The 15,885-nt window shown below is 42.0% G+C and overlaps 1 protein-coding gene across 1 annotated transcript in view; it reads right to left on the bottom strand.

The window, feature by feature from the left end:
• HS6ST2 (heparan sulfate 6-O-sulfotransferase 2) overlaps positions 1–15,885 on the bottom strand; it is a 510,145-nt gene that overhangs the window by 245,206 nt on the left and 249,054 nt on the right. The window lies entirely within an intron of this gene.

The raw sequence follows: 15,885 nt of genomic DNA, 5'->3' as shown, positions 1-15,885 counted from the left end.
TGTAACTGTAATTAACTGGCCCCTTCATGTGGGTCTTGTCATATCCTGCAGGCACTGTAAGTATTATTCCCAAAAAAGCAGAGCAAACCTCAAAAACAGATATAAAAAGAATCTTGGGAGGTGTACAACACTGTACAGTATCAATGGGTCATAAATCATAGCTGATATATACTGTGTTAAAATTCTGCTTTAAAGGTCCTATTTATTAAGCTGAATTAGCTCTTTATTACATGTTTAATTCACACTAAGCACTCAATGTACATTAAAATTTAATGTGCAGCAGAATTTGCTACTGCGCATTAAAGGGAAATTTAGTCAAACCTCTTAATTTCCTTTCCTTGCGTTCTGCCATAACAGCCTGAACAATTGGGCTGCATTCCCCTCCTACCAGCAGATGTTGGGAGAGATAATGATTTCTTCTCATGGACCTCATCAGTATAATAGGCTGGAGCTTCCAGGAATTCTCCTGTATGTCTCTGCCAATACCGAGGAAGGTCCAGAATACCACTCCCATGCCCCTACCGACTACTGCAGCATAAAAGATAAAACTATGCAACTGAATGAGCACCTCTGAGGACAGAAAGCAAAGAACTTAATGAGTCCCTTGAAACTACAGTCTTCTAAGTATTTCCCAGAGCAGTTATGGTGGTGGTGGCCATGCTAGAGCAGAATCTTAATGTGTGCAGCTAAATGAATGAGGAGCAATTGTTTTTGTAGCCCACATCAACATATCTGCCACCCCTGCAGTTCAATGAGAAGTTTGAACTGCACATGCATCCTAGAGTTTGAGCACGTGTGGTTCAAATGCTGCACTGAATCCTGCTAGAGGAAGAAGCATTGGTGTAGTCAGCATGAAGAGAAAAGAACAGGACTGCTATGTCACCAGTGCTGAAAGCAACATCATACCCATATTACACAACCATCAAAGTCTGACCAGACACATCACAACACACCAAACTGACAACCACCAGAACAAAAGAAGAACACCAAAAAGCAGACAGACAATCTCAACATAAGGGAAAGAACGGCCATAACAAACCCACACCAACTGAAGAACGAAAACTGACAAAACTCCACATAACACCGAACATAGATGACCCATACCTAAAACTTCAAGTGGGTTATATCAATGCCAGATCCGTAGTAAACAAAGCAGCAATAATAACAGACTGGATCATGACTGAAAACCTCGACCTGTTATTCATCAATGAAACCTGGATTCAAGATCAAAAGGACCCTATAATCCTAGACCTATGCCTCCCGGGATACAAAATCACTCACTGGATCAGAAAAGAAAAGAGAGGCAGAGACATAGCACTAATCCATCGATAACACTTCACCATAGTAACCACTGCCGAGTCCATAACATCCCAACTTGAAATCGCCTCAATTAGAATTCTGTAACTTGGTACAATCCATGGTACTAAGCCATTTGGACTACTGCAATGGAATCTATGCGAGATGCAAAGAACAAATCATGAAGAAACTCCAGACAGCACAAAACACAGCAGCCAGGCTTATATATGGAAAAATGAGATTCAAAAGCGCCCAACCACTACGAGGAAAACCTACACTGGCTCCCAATCAAAGAATGTATTGCGTTCAAATCTGCACCTGGTTCACAAAATCATCTACGGAGAAGCCCGGGATACATGACTGACCTCATAGACCTACCAACTAGAAACACATTTAGATCAACAAGAACATATCTAAATCTCCATCACCCAAGCTGCAAAGGGCTCAAATACAAATCAACCTATGCGTCCAGCTTCTCCTATATAAGCACACAACTATGGAACGCATTACCAAGCGCCCTGAAAACAACATATGACCACCTAAACTTCTGGAAACTACTAAAAACTAACTTGTTCAAAAAGGCATACCCTAACAATCCAACTTAAATGCCTTAACCCGGCGGCATGACAAAACCAAAACTAGAACTGGACATAATTTAACTCTTCCTCCTTACGATTCCCAATGTGTCTATCACACATTGACCTTTACTCTATCACAACCTCACTCTGTATTTGTTCAAACCGGTACTGGCGATCGCCTCTACGGTACTATGTAAGCCACACTGAGCCTGCAAATAGGTGGGAAAATGTGGGATACAAATGTAACAAATAAAATTTAAATTGAAGCCAATGGTTCAAAGGGAGGATGAATGAGAGTCGAGAGGACTAGATTAAATCCCAAGAAGGAAAGGAAGACTGCTAGGCAGATGCAAAAGATTAAGACCTCTCAGTAACCTTACAACATCCGGATGACTAGACAAGGGCATACCCTTAACTCATCCCTGAAAACAAGACAGGGCTGCCAGCTGAACTTAAAGGGAAGCTAAGACGAACCCCTTCTCCAAATCATCCTGCAAGAAATCAAGGATCTGCGGCACAGAAGCCTGTAACAGAATGGCCTCCCAGTCGGCACACCAAGTTTCGGAAAAACTCCAGACTGTGAACATACGGCAACTAAGTAGAACAGCAATGGGAAAGCAACATCAAATCAAAGTACATTCACCGAATATCCAAGCTTCCTCAACGAGCCCTCTCAAGAGCCAGGCTGTAAGATAAATTTGAGCCGGATTCGGTATGCCAAACGGCCCCTGCAACAGAAGGCTGACCGAGTCAGCAAGATGAAATTCTAGATCTACTACCAGATGCCTGAGATCCGCATACCACGGAAGCCTCGGCCAATCTGGGGCCACCAGGATCACAAAACCTGCATGTTCGTAGTAGGTCCGGTGCCCCATCTTCCTGAGTTTGTTGGCCTTCTGTCGCAGGGGCTGGTTGGCATACCGAATCCAGCTCAATTTTGTCTTATGGCCTGGCTCCTGAGAGGGCTCAGTTGAGGAAGCATGGCTAGTCAGTAAACGTCCCAACACTGACACAGCAGAGCAACTGCCACCTGCGCGTTCTCCTCAGGTGCGGTTGACAGACCCGGAAGTTTGGTAGCAGTGCCAATTTTACAAATACCGGCAGACAAAAAACCCTGCCATTGACACTCACACCACAACTGCGCAATTCCTCTGCCATAAAGGAGAAGGAATCGGGCCTTAGACTCTGTGGGGCAACGGTCAGTAATTCAAAAAGGGGAGCTATATCGATCTTTTTTTTTTTTCTTAAACAAAGTACTCCTCCACGTCTCTGGCTCTTTTTCTTTTTTTTTTTAATATAAAGAATGAAATGTGGCTGTTCCCCGCTGCCTTGCAACACCCTTCCCTCGAAGAGGTGGAGGCTAGCACCAGAGCAAATTGACACCGGAGACCCAACGGTCCACAGGGAAGCTCGGAGAGAGGAGGAGGGACTCGACCACCCGAGTTTGCACTCCCGAGGCACTGGAAACCACCATAGGTCTCAGCCTCTGCCAGCTTTTAAACCTAGCAGCGCACAGATGAGAAAAGACCTGTCAGAATAGAACATCCTATGTCTTTCAAAGGAAGAAAGATAACAAAGAAGAAAAAAAAATTTGAGCTCACTACACCTTCCGCTTGCTGGAGACTGAGCTGGGCTCTTATTGGCTCTCTCAAAATCAGTGTTCTCAGTCTCCACCTGCTGTAAGGCGTGCACAACCACCAGTCATTCTGGGCTGGTCTGGAGTTACAAGATAAACATCTCTATTTATTTTTCCTTTAAAAAATGTGAACAGATTTAGATTATTAGACACTCTTTTTCCTTTTCAAGCAGCTTGTCTTGGTAAAGATGTTAAGACTCTTCTACTTACCACTTCAATTTCGGAACTTATTAAAAACTCAGTATTTCAAAAATGTATTTGCGATCTAAATAATTAGCACAGATTGGTAGATCTCAAATGAGAATGTAAAATTTCTGTTAATTACTATTGTAACCTTTCCTGGATCGGTCCAGCTTCTGGAATTTGTGATCTGCTTAGAACCGCGAAGGTGTTAGCAGAATATACGTTATTTATGTATGTTATTGTTAAAAAATAGTGTTAAAAGTTGACACTGAAAAAAAATCAACTCTAGAGAGCCATTTATAGAATTCCCCCCTTAATGTGCTAATAAATATACCTAGTTTACAGAATTGCCACAAATATACACAAAACATAACAGTTGTACAAATTAATTGTATATTTCAAATAATGTACATGTCTTTATAGTGCATTTTTGAAAATAAAAATGTGGCATCCTAACTTCTAATCCAGTCACAGTGAGGAATGCCTTAATACATTTCACAGTGCTGCAATACTTCTATCAATTACCCAATAAGTTCTCACAAGATCCTACAATGCAAACATTTCAATAAAAGTAAGCCAACCCTTGTAGAATTACAGGTTCCCCATTTCAGTAAACACAGGATGACCAGCACCGAAAGTATTCTCTCCTCCAAGGCATCCAATCTCCAAAGCACCAACTGCTAACAATGTGATACTGCTTATTCCAAAATTCCCAGAACAGCAGTCCGGTGGCTTCCCAGTTATATTTCTTATTTAGCAGTAAGTATGAGTTACCACATCAATCTAAACAAAGTTAACATCTCTCAAAATGGATCCTTCTCCACATCCTAGCAACATCTGAAGGAACTAGAGTCATTATCACTCCTGTCTATCAGCTTGTCTTCGATCAACAAAAGCCTGGTATTGATGCTCATGTATTTACAGCCAACCTAAATGAGCCATTGATTTAAACAGACAAATACTTGTGGATAGAAAATTAAGTCAGCTTTGAAGTACCTAGGGCTCAGAAATGTGATACTGAGCTTTTTAAGTTGGCACTGTAATCCGTTTTTTCTCCTTTAACTTTCTTTTCCCCCATCCTTTAACCCTGCCTCATCTTCAGAATCAAACAAATTGGTTGAGAAAAAAATCTCACCCATACCTTCTAATGTCTTGTCCGACTCTGGTTGCTTTTAAAGTGACCCTACCTTTTAAAAACAGTTTGCTTTCTACACTGCTGCTATAATATCTACTTTTTTCTTTTTAGTTATTACTTATATTTCACTCCTAACCCACCTATCACTTTGGATATATAACCATATTTGTTATTATGTATTGTACTTGTTTTAATCTGCCTAGAGTGTCCTTGTGTCATTGAGACGGCACAGAAATATAAATAAATAAATAGCCGCTGGCACATAAAGTGCTTTTAGCCTGGAAGAAAAGTCTCTTCAGAATAGCTGGCGTAACTAACAGGCAGACTAGGTGGTTGCCAAGGGCAGCAGCTTCTGTCGGGAGGGCGGGGGAGTTGGGATGAAAGAGCAGCTATACTCAAAATAAAACAAGTCCTGACACTCACACAAACTCAAGGAATCATCAAGGCACAGTTTTACCTGCAGGGAGGGTGGGGAAATTTCTACCAGGCAAATGGCTTTCCTGAACTGACAGATTCTAAATCGATTAATATTTCAAACAAGTATAACATTGGGATTTAGCTCATGCCTTTCATGTCCAATTATCATTTTGACAGGAAGGATTGCTTAAGGACTTGAATGGATTGGAAGCTCCAAACAACAGGGACTGTTTCTTATGTGTTTCTGTAAAGTGCTATGTACACTCTAAAGCACTACAGAAATCGCATCGTTATCAGTATTACACACTTAATACTCGATTCTGTAAATCATGCCTACATTCGTGCGCCAAAAAAAAATGAACACTAAGCACTATTCTATAAATGGAACCTAAATTTTAGCGCGGAGTATTTACACCAACTGAAACCTGGTGTAAATCCTCATGCCTAAATTAGGCATGGATCTGCCATATTCCATAACACTGTACGCAATTTCTAGGAACACCCCAGATCTGCCCATGCCCCTCCCATGGCCATATCCTCTTTTTGCATCCACATGGAAAATTTACACATGCATCTTTATAAGTCACAAATAGAAGATGGACACATGCATTTTAATGTTGCCAAACACCACCGATAATTATTAGTATCCAATTATTGACAATTAACTGCTCATTTCTCAGTTAAGTTCTGAATGCTATTATGGAATAGACCCAATACGGAAATTTTGGCACTCAATTTTAGACACCATCCCTGAAATTCTATAAAGAGAAAATTAGGTCTTACCTGATAATTTTCTTTCGATTAGTTCTTCACACTATTCCAGGACAAGTGGGAAGTTATGCCCATCGACCAGCAGGTGGAGATAGAGAATCACAATGGCTCCCTAACCAGGAGCCTCACGAGATCTGCACATCATTGAAGCCATGGCCATGGCCATGGCTGGAGACCAGGATCACCCTGCCCTAAAGGTCTGCCACTCTCCCCCATAGCTGGCCTAAAATCGGCATGGAGGGAAGGCATATGGAGGTCTCTCGCTCAGACACAACCATGGCAGGTTGAATCGATTCCTAGAGTCCTATGCCCGGCGGTGATGAAGGACTAGTATTTATTGCATTTTTTTTTGCAGCTATTTTTTGGCGCTATATATAGAATTTGATCACATATGTAGAATCTGATGGATAATACAGAAAGGGAAACAAGGCTCAGAATTCACTTGGCACCCAATACCCTTCTACTCCTCCTCACCAATTTCCAAAAACCAAAAAGATCCAGGATGGTAGTGAGACCATCTCCTCTCAGAGGAATCCTCAAAAAGTGCTCTTAACTCCAAACTACCTGTGGTCAATAGAAGTGGCAGTAACTTCAAAAGATAGCGTTCTTCCTGGTTATGCCACCTGGCTAACAAAATATTTTATAATACTACACAGTACTCTCTCACCCCTACTTGGCTACTCATTCATGCCACCTGGCTGGCAAAAATGTTAAGGAGAACATTGAAGGATGAGGAGAATGTTCTATTCAAGAGCTAGTAAAATCTACCCATGTTTCTTCAATCTCTCCAGCAAATATCTTCCAAACAATTTTGTCAGACTTGTTATCAGTTACGTGAGGGGAAAATCTGTGCACTTAAGACACCTTAATCTGAAAGGAAACAAAACATTTCTCCAAGCCTTTCTTTGCCACCATGCTTTAATACAATATTTTACAACTTGGCATATCATTCTCCTTAGGGCCCTAATGAGCTTTTTAGTACCCTCAAGTCTTTTAATCACAGACTTCTCCAGTTGGTGATAGCCTGCCAAATGAATCTTCCCATACAGCTGCTCAACGGCTCCGATATTTTTCATGGCAGCAGCCTAGGTCTGTCTCCTCTCCTTGTGGCCTGAATATCCAGTACCTGCTCCTCTCTTTGCGGCCTGAATATCCACTACCTGCTCCACTTTCAATCTGTCTATAACTCACAGAGGCAGACTCTAGTGCTGCACCAAACTCCAGGCCCATAGCTTTCAATGTTCCAAGCACCTCCATCTCTCAAGAGACTGTTTCAACTGGAACGCTTTATTCTGTGAAATTGCTCCTTATAGGATCAGTGCACTACTATCAGTCATTGGACACAGGATAGTTTTATAGCCATCAAGGCTGAAGGAAATCTTGTTTTGGAACAGAGACAGCTCCTCCTTTTTTCCATCAACAAGACATTGATCATGTCCATAATGTTTCCGCTGCTGCAGAGTAAGCCACAATCCACCAATAGTAGGTTGTGAGGCTAATGAGACGACTGAAGGATGCACACAAGTTCTTCCCTTCCTCTTCCCCATCACAAGCCAAAAAGGAAAGGTCAACTTCTCAGAGTAAATCATAGCTTGAAAGTAGAGAGTTGCACAGGGACAGAAATTTCACCCATGCCTGTCCATCCCCTCTGGAGTCCAACCCAAACCCATTCATACCCACTAAGATACCCACTAAAATCCATTTCACCCCCACCCATACCCGCAATTAATCTCCATCCCACCCATACCTGCAGGAGTCAATGCTATTACTTACTTGTTTGCTGCCCTTTGTTTCCTCTTAACAGCCTCCCGCATTTATTTGGCCGGAATTCACTATTCAACCAATAAGTGTTCCAACCCTCATTCAGACGCTCCAACTGCCTCTCAGTGCGTTCCAAGTATTATTCTGACACCATCCTGTGGGATTCCTCCGATTCCGATTCCCGTGGCCAGCTCTCTACTTGAAAGGCAGCATCAACCTCAAACACAATCAGAGCTGAAGATTTAATATTGGGCAACACAAATGTTTGCAAGCTTAGATGTATCTGAGAAAAGGACAACACATCCCTGTCTAATGTCTCACCTTCCAAGACTGTAAACATCCTGACAGAAGTACTTTTTCAGATTTTTTTTTCCTTCCTCTAAATTGTCATTCAGATTTCCTAACCCAAGAGATTTTGTACTTACACACTGGAGCCTTACAAAGAGATAACTTGTTGATGCTAAACTTCACATACAAAACAAGCTTTTAACCTAATGCGAGCTATAACAGATTTTGAAAGCTCTTGAATTTAATTAGCAGAAACCATTAGAGGATTATCAATATGATAACACTCAGTCACTATCAGAATTGCAAGTACATTATGGACAATCAAACAAGCTGCCTTAACAAAGCCAATATAAACACAACTTCCAATATTTAAGGAATATTTTACACTATCAAAAAAGAAAAAGAGAAAAGAAATCCACTTTGGATTTACAGTTGTTTTGTGGAGACTGTTCCATAAGCTATGCTTCTCTCATCTCCTGGGGAATGAAGGCTTCATTTCCAAATCAGTCCCACCAGAAATCAGACACAGCATAAAAATGTCAGTAACACTATATGCAGGAAACACTTGTAGGAAAATAATGCTCAGAACACACAACCAGCATAATGACAAAGCTGATAATTGCTACTTTTGACCATGGGTGGTCTTTGGTTTATTTTTCAATGAAAGCCTCAAAACCTGCAAGGCACCCTATTCTGGATGGTTCTGTTATAAAAACAATTCTATAAACTGACACTTCAACCTAATGATGACTCGAGTAGCCAAGTCCTTATCCAACCAAGGCCTTAACCCTTTCATCTATGCAGACAATGTCACAATATTCATTCCTTACAAATCTAAACTGACAGAAATCACCAACGAAATCAAGATCAGCTTGAACATCATGGACTCTTGGGCAAATGCATTTCAACTAAAACTAAACAAAGAAAAAACACTCTGTCTCATCCTCTCATCCCTACACAGCGCAGATAACCCCACAATTATCAACACCCAGATTACACCCTCCCTATCTCAGACAGCCTGAAATCCTCGGCGTTACAATGGACCGCAACTTAACACTAGAGAGCCAAGTCTGCAATAGGTAGGAAAATGTGGGATACAATGTAATAAATAAAAGGACATCCATAACAAAGAAATGTTCCACTCAATGTGGAAACTCAAACGCATGAAACAATTCTCCCCGAGGGTAACATTTCGCAACCTGATACAATCAATGGTACTAAGCCATGTAACTACTGCAATGGAATTTATTGCGGGATGCAAAGAAACAAACCTTAAAGAAACTTCAGACCGCTCAAACAATGGCAGCTAGGCTTATCTTTGGAAAAACCGATTTGAAAGTGCAAAAACCCCTTCGCAGTAAACTACACTGGCTCCCATCAAGAACGCATTGCTTTCAAAATCTGCACTCTGGTTCACAAAATTATCTACGGTGAAGCTCCGGGATAAATGACAGACTTGATCGATCTACCAACTAGAAGCACATCCGAATCAACATGAATGTACGTAAATCTACACTACCCAAGCTGCAAAGGACTCAATACAAATCAACTTATGCGTCCAGTTTTTCCTACATAAGCACACAACTGTGGAACGCATTACCAAAAGCCTTGAAAACTACGAACAACCACCTAAACTTCTGGAAAACACTAAAACTACAACCTGTTTAAAAAGGCATACTCTCGTCGACTTGGAGTGAGAGAAACAGGAAATCGGCAATCGAATCGACCACCACTTTCCAGTCTAGCAACACATGAGGCAAGAGAAGAGGGAGAGGCAGACAACAGAGACGGGGAGGTCGAGGAGAGAGAACATACAGTCAAGATAGGAGAGATCGACCACAGAAGAGATCACAGCAAGTCGCCAGCCACAAGTCGAAGTTACCACGGACCCTGAAGCAGGACATTAAAAAGTGTGTGTCCGAAACCTGGGCCAGTGTCGGCAGTGGAATTGACAGAGTGGCGACTGGTCAAGGATGAATAAATTGACCGACAAGATAAGTGGTGTTTTCACCTAGAATTATTTTAGACTGACTTTATTACCGAGAGTTTTTTTGCCTGTGATGACAGATAGAACTACTTTAAATCATTGAGCTGTATAGCCAAAAATACGGAGTCTGTTGAGGCTTTTTCCTCCAGTATAAAACAGTAGTTATGTGAAGTGCGTTGTTAGGATTTAAGAAGATAGTATTGTAAGTAAAAGTTCCTAACTAAAGCTCAAATATAGTTTGTAGTAAATTTAGAATAAGCCTAACTTTCCGCACGGTTTATAGAATACGCCGAGCACCCACCCCTGCGACTAAATTTAGTCAAGGGCAGTCACGCCAAGTAAAACTTGGTGTAAATGCAGATGCCCTAACTACGTGTGGACCAGATGCATTCTATAACAACGTGTACAGATTTTAAATTGCCTACGGCATGACCCCTTTCAACTATGTGACTTAGAATTTCCAACATCCCATTATAGAATATGCTTAGACAGTTCGTGTGTAAATTCTATAATGTCAATTAGTGTCAATAATTGCTTAAGTGGAAATTATCATCGCTGATTGGTTTAATTAAGTTGCAAGAGCAAATCCAGAATATGACTGGATTTGCGTGTGCAACTTAAGTCATGCTATATAGAATCTGGGGGTAAATGCCAGAAGCCCAATGTATACCTATGGGCTGCACAGCACTTAATGCACATAGATTCATTAGTGCACCTTAGTAAAAGGACCCCTAAGTTTCTTCCAGGCAACTAGAAAGGAGAGCCATCCCTCCATAGTCCAGCAGCATCCTAACGGTACAAGTGTGTCCTCTGAAACAGTACACTGCCCTGTGCCTTCTGCTCAGAACATGAAGCATCTTCCTCACAATTGATACTAAGAACACCAAGGTTAATGCCTTTCTTTCAATTGTCCCTTTAAAGGCACCTAGTATTTATTTTCTCTCCCTTCCAAAATAATTTCCACACAACCTTCTGCTACTCTTCCAACTGGGGTAGCACAGGACCTGGTGGAAAAGAAAATGGGAAACTGCCCAGACACATTCTACACTACAGTATGAGCCTGTGGCCAGGAGCTTTTCAATTTTGTTCCAGTACTAAATAATTCATCTGCTGAATATTTCTCGCATGGCTTGTGAAAGTACCATGTAGGGAAGAAAAGATATGAATAGTTAACTAAGTTGAGGAGCTTTGTGCATGTTCTGTGAATAAGGCTCATCTGAAATTATGTACATTACATGTGTAAGAGAAGTGATTGTATTACAGAAATAGAGCAGATAATGTACGTGAACCATGCTTGCTAATACAGCACTGCTATAAGACAAGAGTGTCTATGTCTTCTGATGTCTCTACAGTCTTGCGGACTGCATGTGCTAAACAGTGGCTATAGAAAGTCTACACCTCCTTCCAAAATGTTCACCTTCCGTTGCCCTACAATCCTAGAAGTAAAATGTATTAAAAATGTGTGTGTTCCATGTATCCTACCCTGTAACAGCCAAGTGAAAAACCTATTCCATAAATCTTAGCAAATGAAGCAGAAAGTAAAAAAAAAAAAAAATAGCTTGGCTGAGTAAATGCCCAGCCCTTTATACTTCTGTAGCAATGTTTGAGCTCATTATGTAAGAATTGCCTTCCAAAGCATAAGTGTGAAGGGCAATTCTATAACTCTGTGTGTGCACTTGAGTTCACCTTGCTCGTGTAAGTACACAGAAAAGCAGCACTTCTGCGTGTAAGTGCATTATGTGCTATTCTATAAGAGAATATGTAAGTGCTTTAGAGTATGACTGCACAGGGATAACTATGTGGGCAGGGCATGTGTGCATTCTCCTACTTAATGCATGCAACTTAGAGAATACTGCATGTAGCACTTATGTGCACCCTTTTCCATCTGCCACTAACCAGGCATAGTTGGCGTGACTAACTTTAGGTATATGGGCAATGATAAAGGGGATGGGAAAGAAAATGATAAAGGGGATGGGACGACTTCGCTATGAGGAAAGGCTAAAGCGGCTCCTGCTCTTCAGCTTGGAGAGAAGAGACGGCTGAGGGGAGATATGATAGAGGTCTATAAAACAATGAGTGGAGTGGGAACGGGTAGATGTGAATTGCTTGTTTACTCTTTCCAAAAATACTAGGACTAGGGGGAACGCAACCAAAGCTGCAAAGTAGTACATTTAAAACAAATCTGAGAAAATAGTTTCTTCGCTCAACGTGTAAATAACTTTGGAATTCATTGCCAGAAAATGTGGTAAAAAGCAGTTAGCTTAGCGTGATTTAAAAAAGGTTCAGATAACTTCCTAAAACAAACATCCATAAGGCATTATTAAAATGGACTTGGGGAAAATCCACTGCTAAATATTTCTAGGATAAGCAGCATAAAATGTATTGTTTTGGAATCTTGCCAGGTACTTGTAACCTGGATTGGCCACTGTAAGAAACAGGATGCTGAGCTTACATGAATACATATGTATTGGGACAGACCGAAGATCCATCAAGCCCAACATCCTGTTTCCAACAGTGGCCAATCCAGATCACAATTACCTGGCAAGATCCCAAAACAGTACAATACATTTTATTCTGTTTATTCTAGAAATAAGCAGTGGGATTTCCCCAAGTCCATTTAATAATGGTCTATGGACCTTTACTTTAGGAAGCCATCCAAACCTTGATGGACCTTCAGTCTGTCCCAGCATGGCAATGCTTATGTTCTTATGTAGGGTTTACACCAGTATTCTATAATGGAATTTGAATGCCTAAATGCATTACAGAATAAGCTCTCCCATGCAGCACTGGGGCACTTAAAACAGGGCATGCAGTTATAGAATTTCTCGAGTGTAACTGGCGCCATCTGCGTTAAGCTGTTCTGATTCACACAATCACAGGATACAGTCAGCCATTCATGTTGGCTTCCTTTGCTGGGTAGTACATTTCAAAACCCAACAAGAGCTAGTAAAAGAACTATTGGAAAAGGTTGCGACAAGGCACAAACAGGGGGGAATTGTAAAGCCTTTGAATATCCCCTGGAGCACAGCCAGGATGACTATTAAGACATGAAGATGTTATAGCAACACAAGGACCAGGGGCGTAGCCAGACAGCAGATTTTGGGTGGGCCTAGGCAAGACGTGGGTGGGCACCAAACGTTCTCTCCCCCACCCCCACATCAAAAAAATATCTCAGCTGGTGGGAAAATGCTTCTCTCCAATCTCCACCTTGGTAGTCTGCCGCGGGCATGCACTGAAAACTTAGCATGCGAAGGTGCCAGTCTTGTGGAGAGAGCAGATTTTTCATTTACCATGTGCTACTGTGGATGGGCCTGAGCCCTAAGTGAGTGGGAGGCACCGGCCCACCCAGGCCCACCTGTGACTATGCCACTGACAAGGACCCTGCCAAGATCGACTGCTCTCTTCTTGCTGGAGCAGTAAGAGAGATTAATCAGGGAGGCAACCAAAAGACAAGTAGCAACTTTGTAAGAGCTACAAGACTGCACAGCTAACCTAGTCACAATGTGACAACAACAACAAGCACTCCACAAATCTGGCTTTTCATGACAGGGTTTCAAGAAAGAAAGCCATTATCGACATAGCCCACCTGAATCATCATTTGAAAACCCAGGAGTTATTGTAGTCATGTGAATTCAGCCCCCTTGAAGGTGAGTCTATAACAGGGCACGTACTATAGATGCCTACTTGTTCTTCACAAAATAACTAGTGCGAGGTTGCTGAAAACAAACAAACAAACATAAGGTAATGCTTCCTCCTAGGTATAAACTAGCATACAAGTTATAATATTCTATCATTTTATGTGTGTATCTGTTTGCCCCACCCATACTCTGCATGAACTGCCCATACGATTGCCTAGCAGAAAAGGGACATGCCATGATTTGGTGGCGCATATGGTGCCGTTAATCTATATTCCATAAAGGGACACTTACGCACACAAATCACTGAAACACCACCAGCTACGTACCTTCTTCCCACTTGCAAATAGGTGGTTCCTCACAGAATTACCTCCTCGTTTATATTCATAGAACCAAATCTATGCCTATTGTTTAAGCTTCTTTAGATTCAGGAAACTTTCTTGTAAAACATTAATGATGCACTCTGAAAGTCCAACCTATGTTTATTCATTGTGTGCAAATGGAAGAATCACACAAATAATATTTGCAGAATTTAAATAGTATTATTTTCTTGTGCCAAAGCCATTATCAAAGATCTTACTCAGCAATATTTCACCCGGTTCTTGACTGAATGCATAATTAAGATTCAGCATACACATATTTCACCAATGCTTGGGGTTCTTCCACCTGTATAACAAGCTACTTTGTAAGAACCAAAGTGTTTTAGAAAATCACAGCACATATTTAGCCTGGAGAGTACAGAGGGGACAATACAATAATGAAGATTTTTGGAAGGATCTTAGATGAGATCGACACTGAACCTTTCTCTGTAACAGAATGAATTTGAAGGGGTGAAGACAAGGATTGGAATGCTTCATGACGACAAAGATGGGTGTGTTGGTTAATTACTAGTTTATTCTGCAAATTAGGGCCCCGTTTACAAAGGCATGCTAGCGTTTTTAGTTGTGCGTTAAAAATTAGCACTCACTAACCGTGTAGATGCCCATAACATTCCTATGGATGTCTACACGGTTAGCGTGCACCAGTGGCATAGCCAGACTTCGGCGGGAGGGGGGGTCCGAGCCCAGGTGAGGGGGCACATTTTAGCCCCCCCGGTGCCGCCAACCCCCCTGCCACTGCGACTCCCTCCTGCCGCCAACCCTCCCCGCCGCCTACCTTTGCTGGCAAGGGACCCCAATCCCCGCCAGCCGAGGTCCTCTTGCTTCCCATGCAAGGCTTCGTTCTGTTCTGACGTCCTGCACTTTGTACATTCAGGACGTCAGACTCACTGAAACAGAACGAAGCCTTGATCTGCAAGGCTTCATTCTGTTTCTGTGAGTCTGACGTCCAGCACTACAACGTGCAGGACATCAGAAAACAGAACGAAGCCTTCCGCGGGGAAGCAGAGGACCTCGGCTGGCGGGGGTTGGGGTCCCCCGCCAGCAAAGGTATCCCACAGCAAGGCGGGGAGGGTTGGCACCGGGAGGGGGGGGGGGGGTCGAGAGGGTCGTGTCAGGGGGGTCCAGGACCAATCTACGGGGCCCAGGCCCCCGTGGCCCCACATAGCTACGCCCCTGACGTGCATTAAAACGCTAGAGCACCTTTTGTAAACAGTGCCCTTAGTATGCAAGATTCTATCTTTTTTTGATAATAAATGTGAATAGTTAGGCTCCCAGGCAGAAAAAGAATAAGTGAAGACCAAAGGAAGGGGACTCTATGTGACCATAAAATCAGTGTGATGAAAGGGGATATGGAACCCAAACATCTGGGACCCATCCATGCATTTTTTCTGATACTAATCGCTCATATAAAGGGAATGAATGGGCCCGGAAGGCTGACTGTACCAGTCACATCATCTTCTGATGTATAAACCCCTGTTTTCCTCATATCAGTCTCTCAGACCTCAACACACACCACAGGGTCCAAAAGAAATACTGACAGAAATACAATTAGGAAACAGTTCCCAAGTATGGAGTCCTATCTTGGTTACAAGGAAAGTAATTTTGAAGAACACCGTGTGTCTTTTATAGATTCCTTTACTAACAGTAATTATTGTAATTAAATATCACAGACCCATTTACTTTTCACATCCTGTTATTCCAGCAAATTAAATATTTCCCACCCTCCCCCTCAGCAACAGCTACCTTACAAAGGATTTCAATTAGTTGTAATTCTATAGGGTTTTAAATGATGGGGATGGAAAGCTGTTTTCCTAACAG

Source organism: Microcaecilia unicolor, chromosome 7, assembly GCF_901765095.1.
Source record: "Microcaecilia unicolor chromosome 7, aMicUni1.1, whole genome shotgun sequence".
Classification (NCBI taxonomy): domain Eukaryota; kingdom Metazoa; phylum Chordata; class Amphibia; order Gymnophiona; family Siphonopidae; genus Microcaecilia; species Microcaecilia unicolor.
This window is presented reverse-complemented; position numbering and strand designations above follow the sequence as displayed.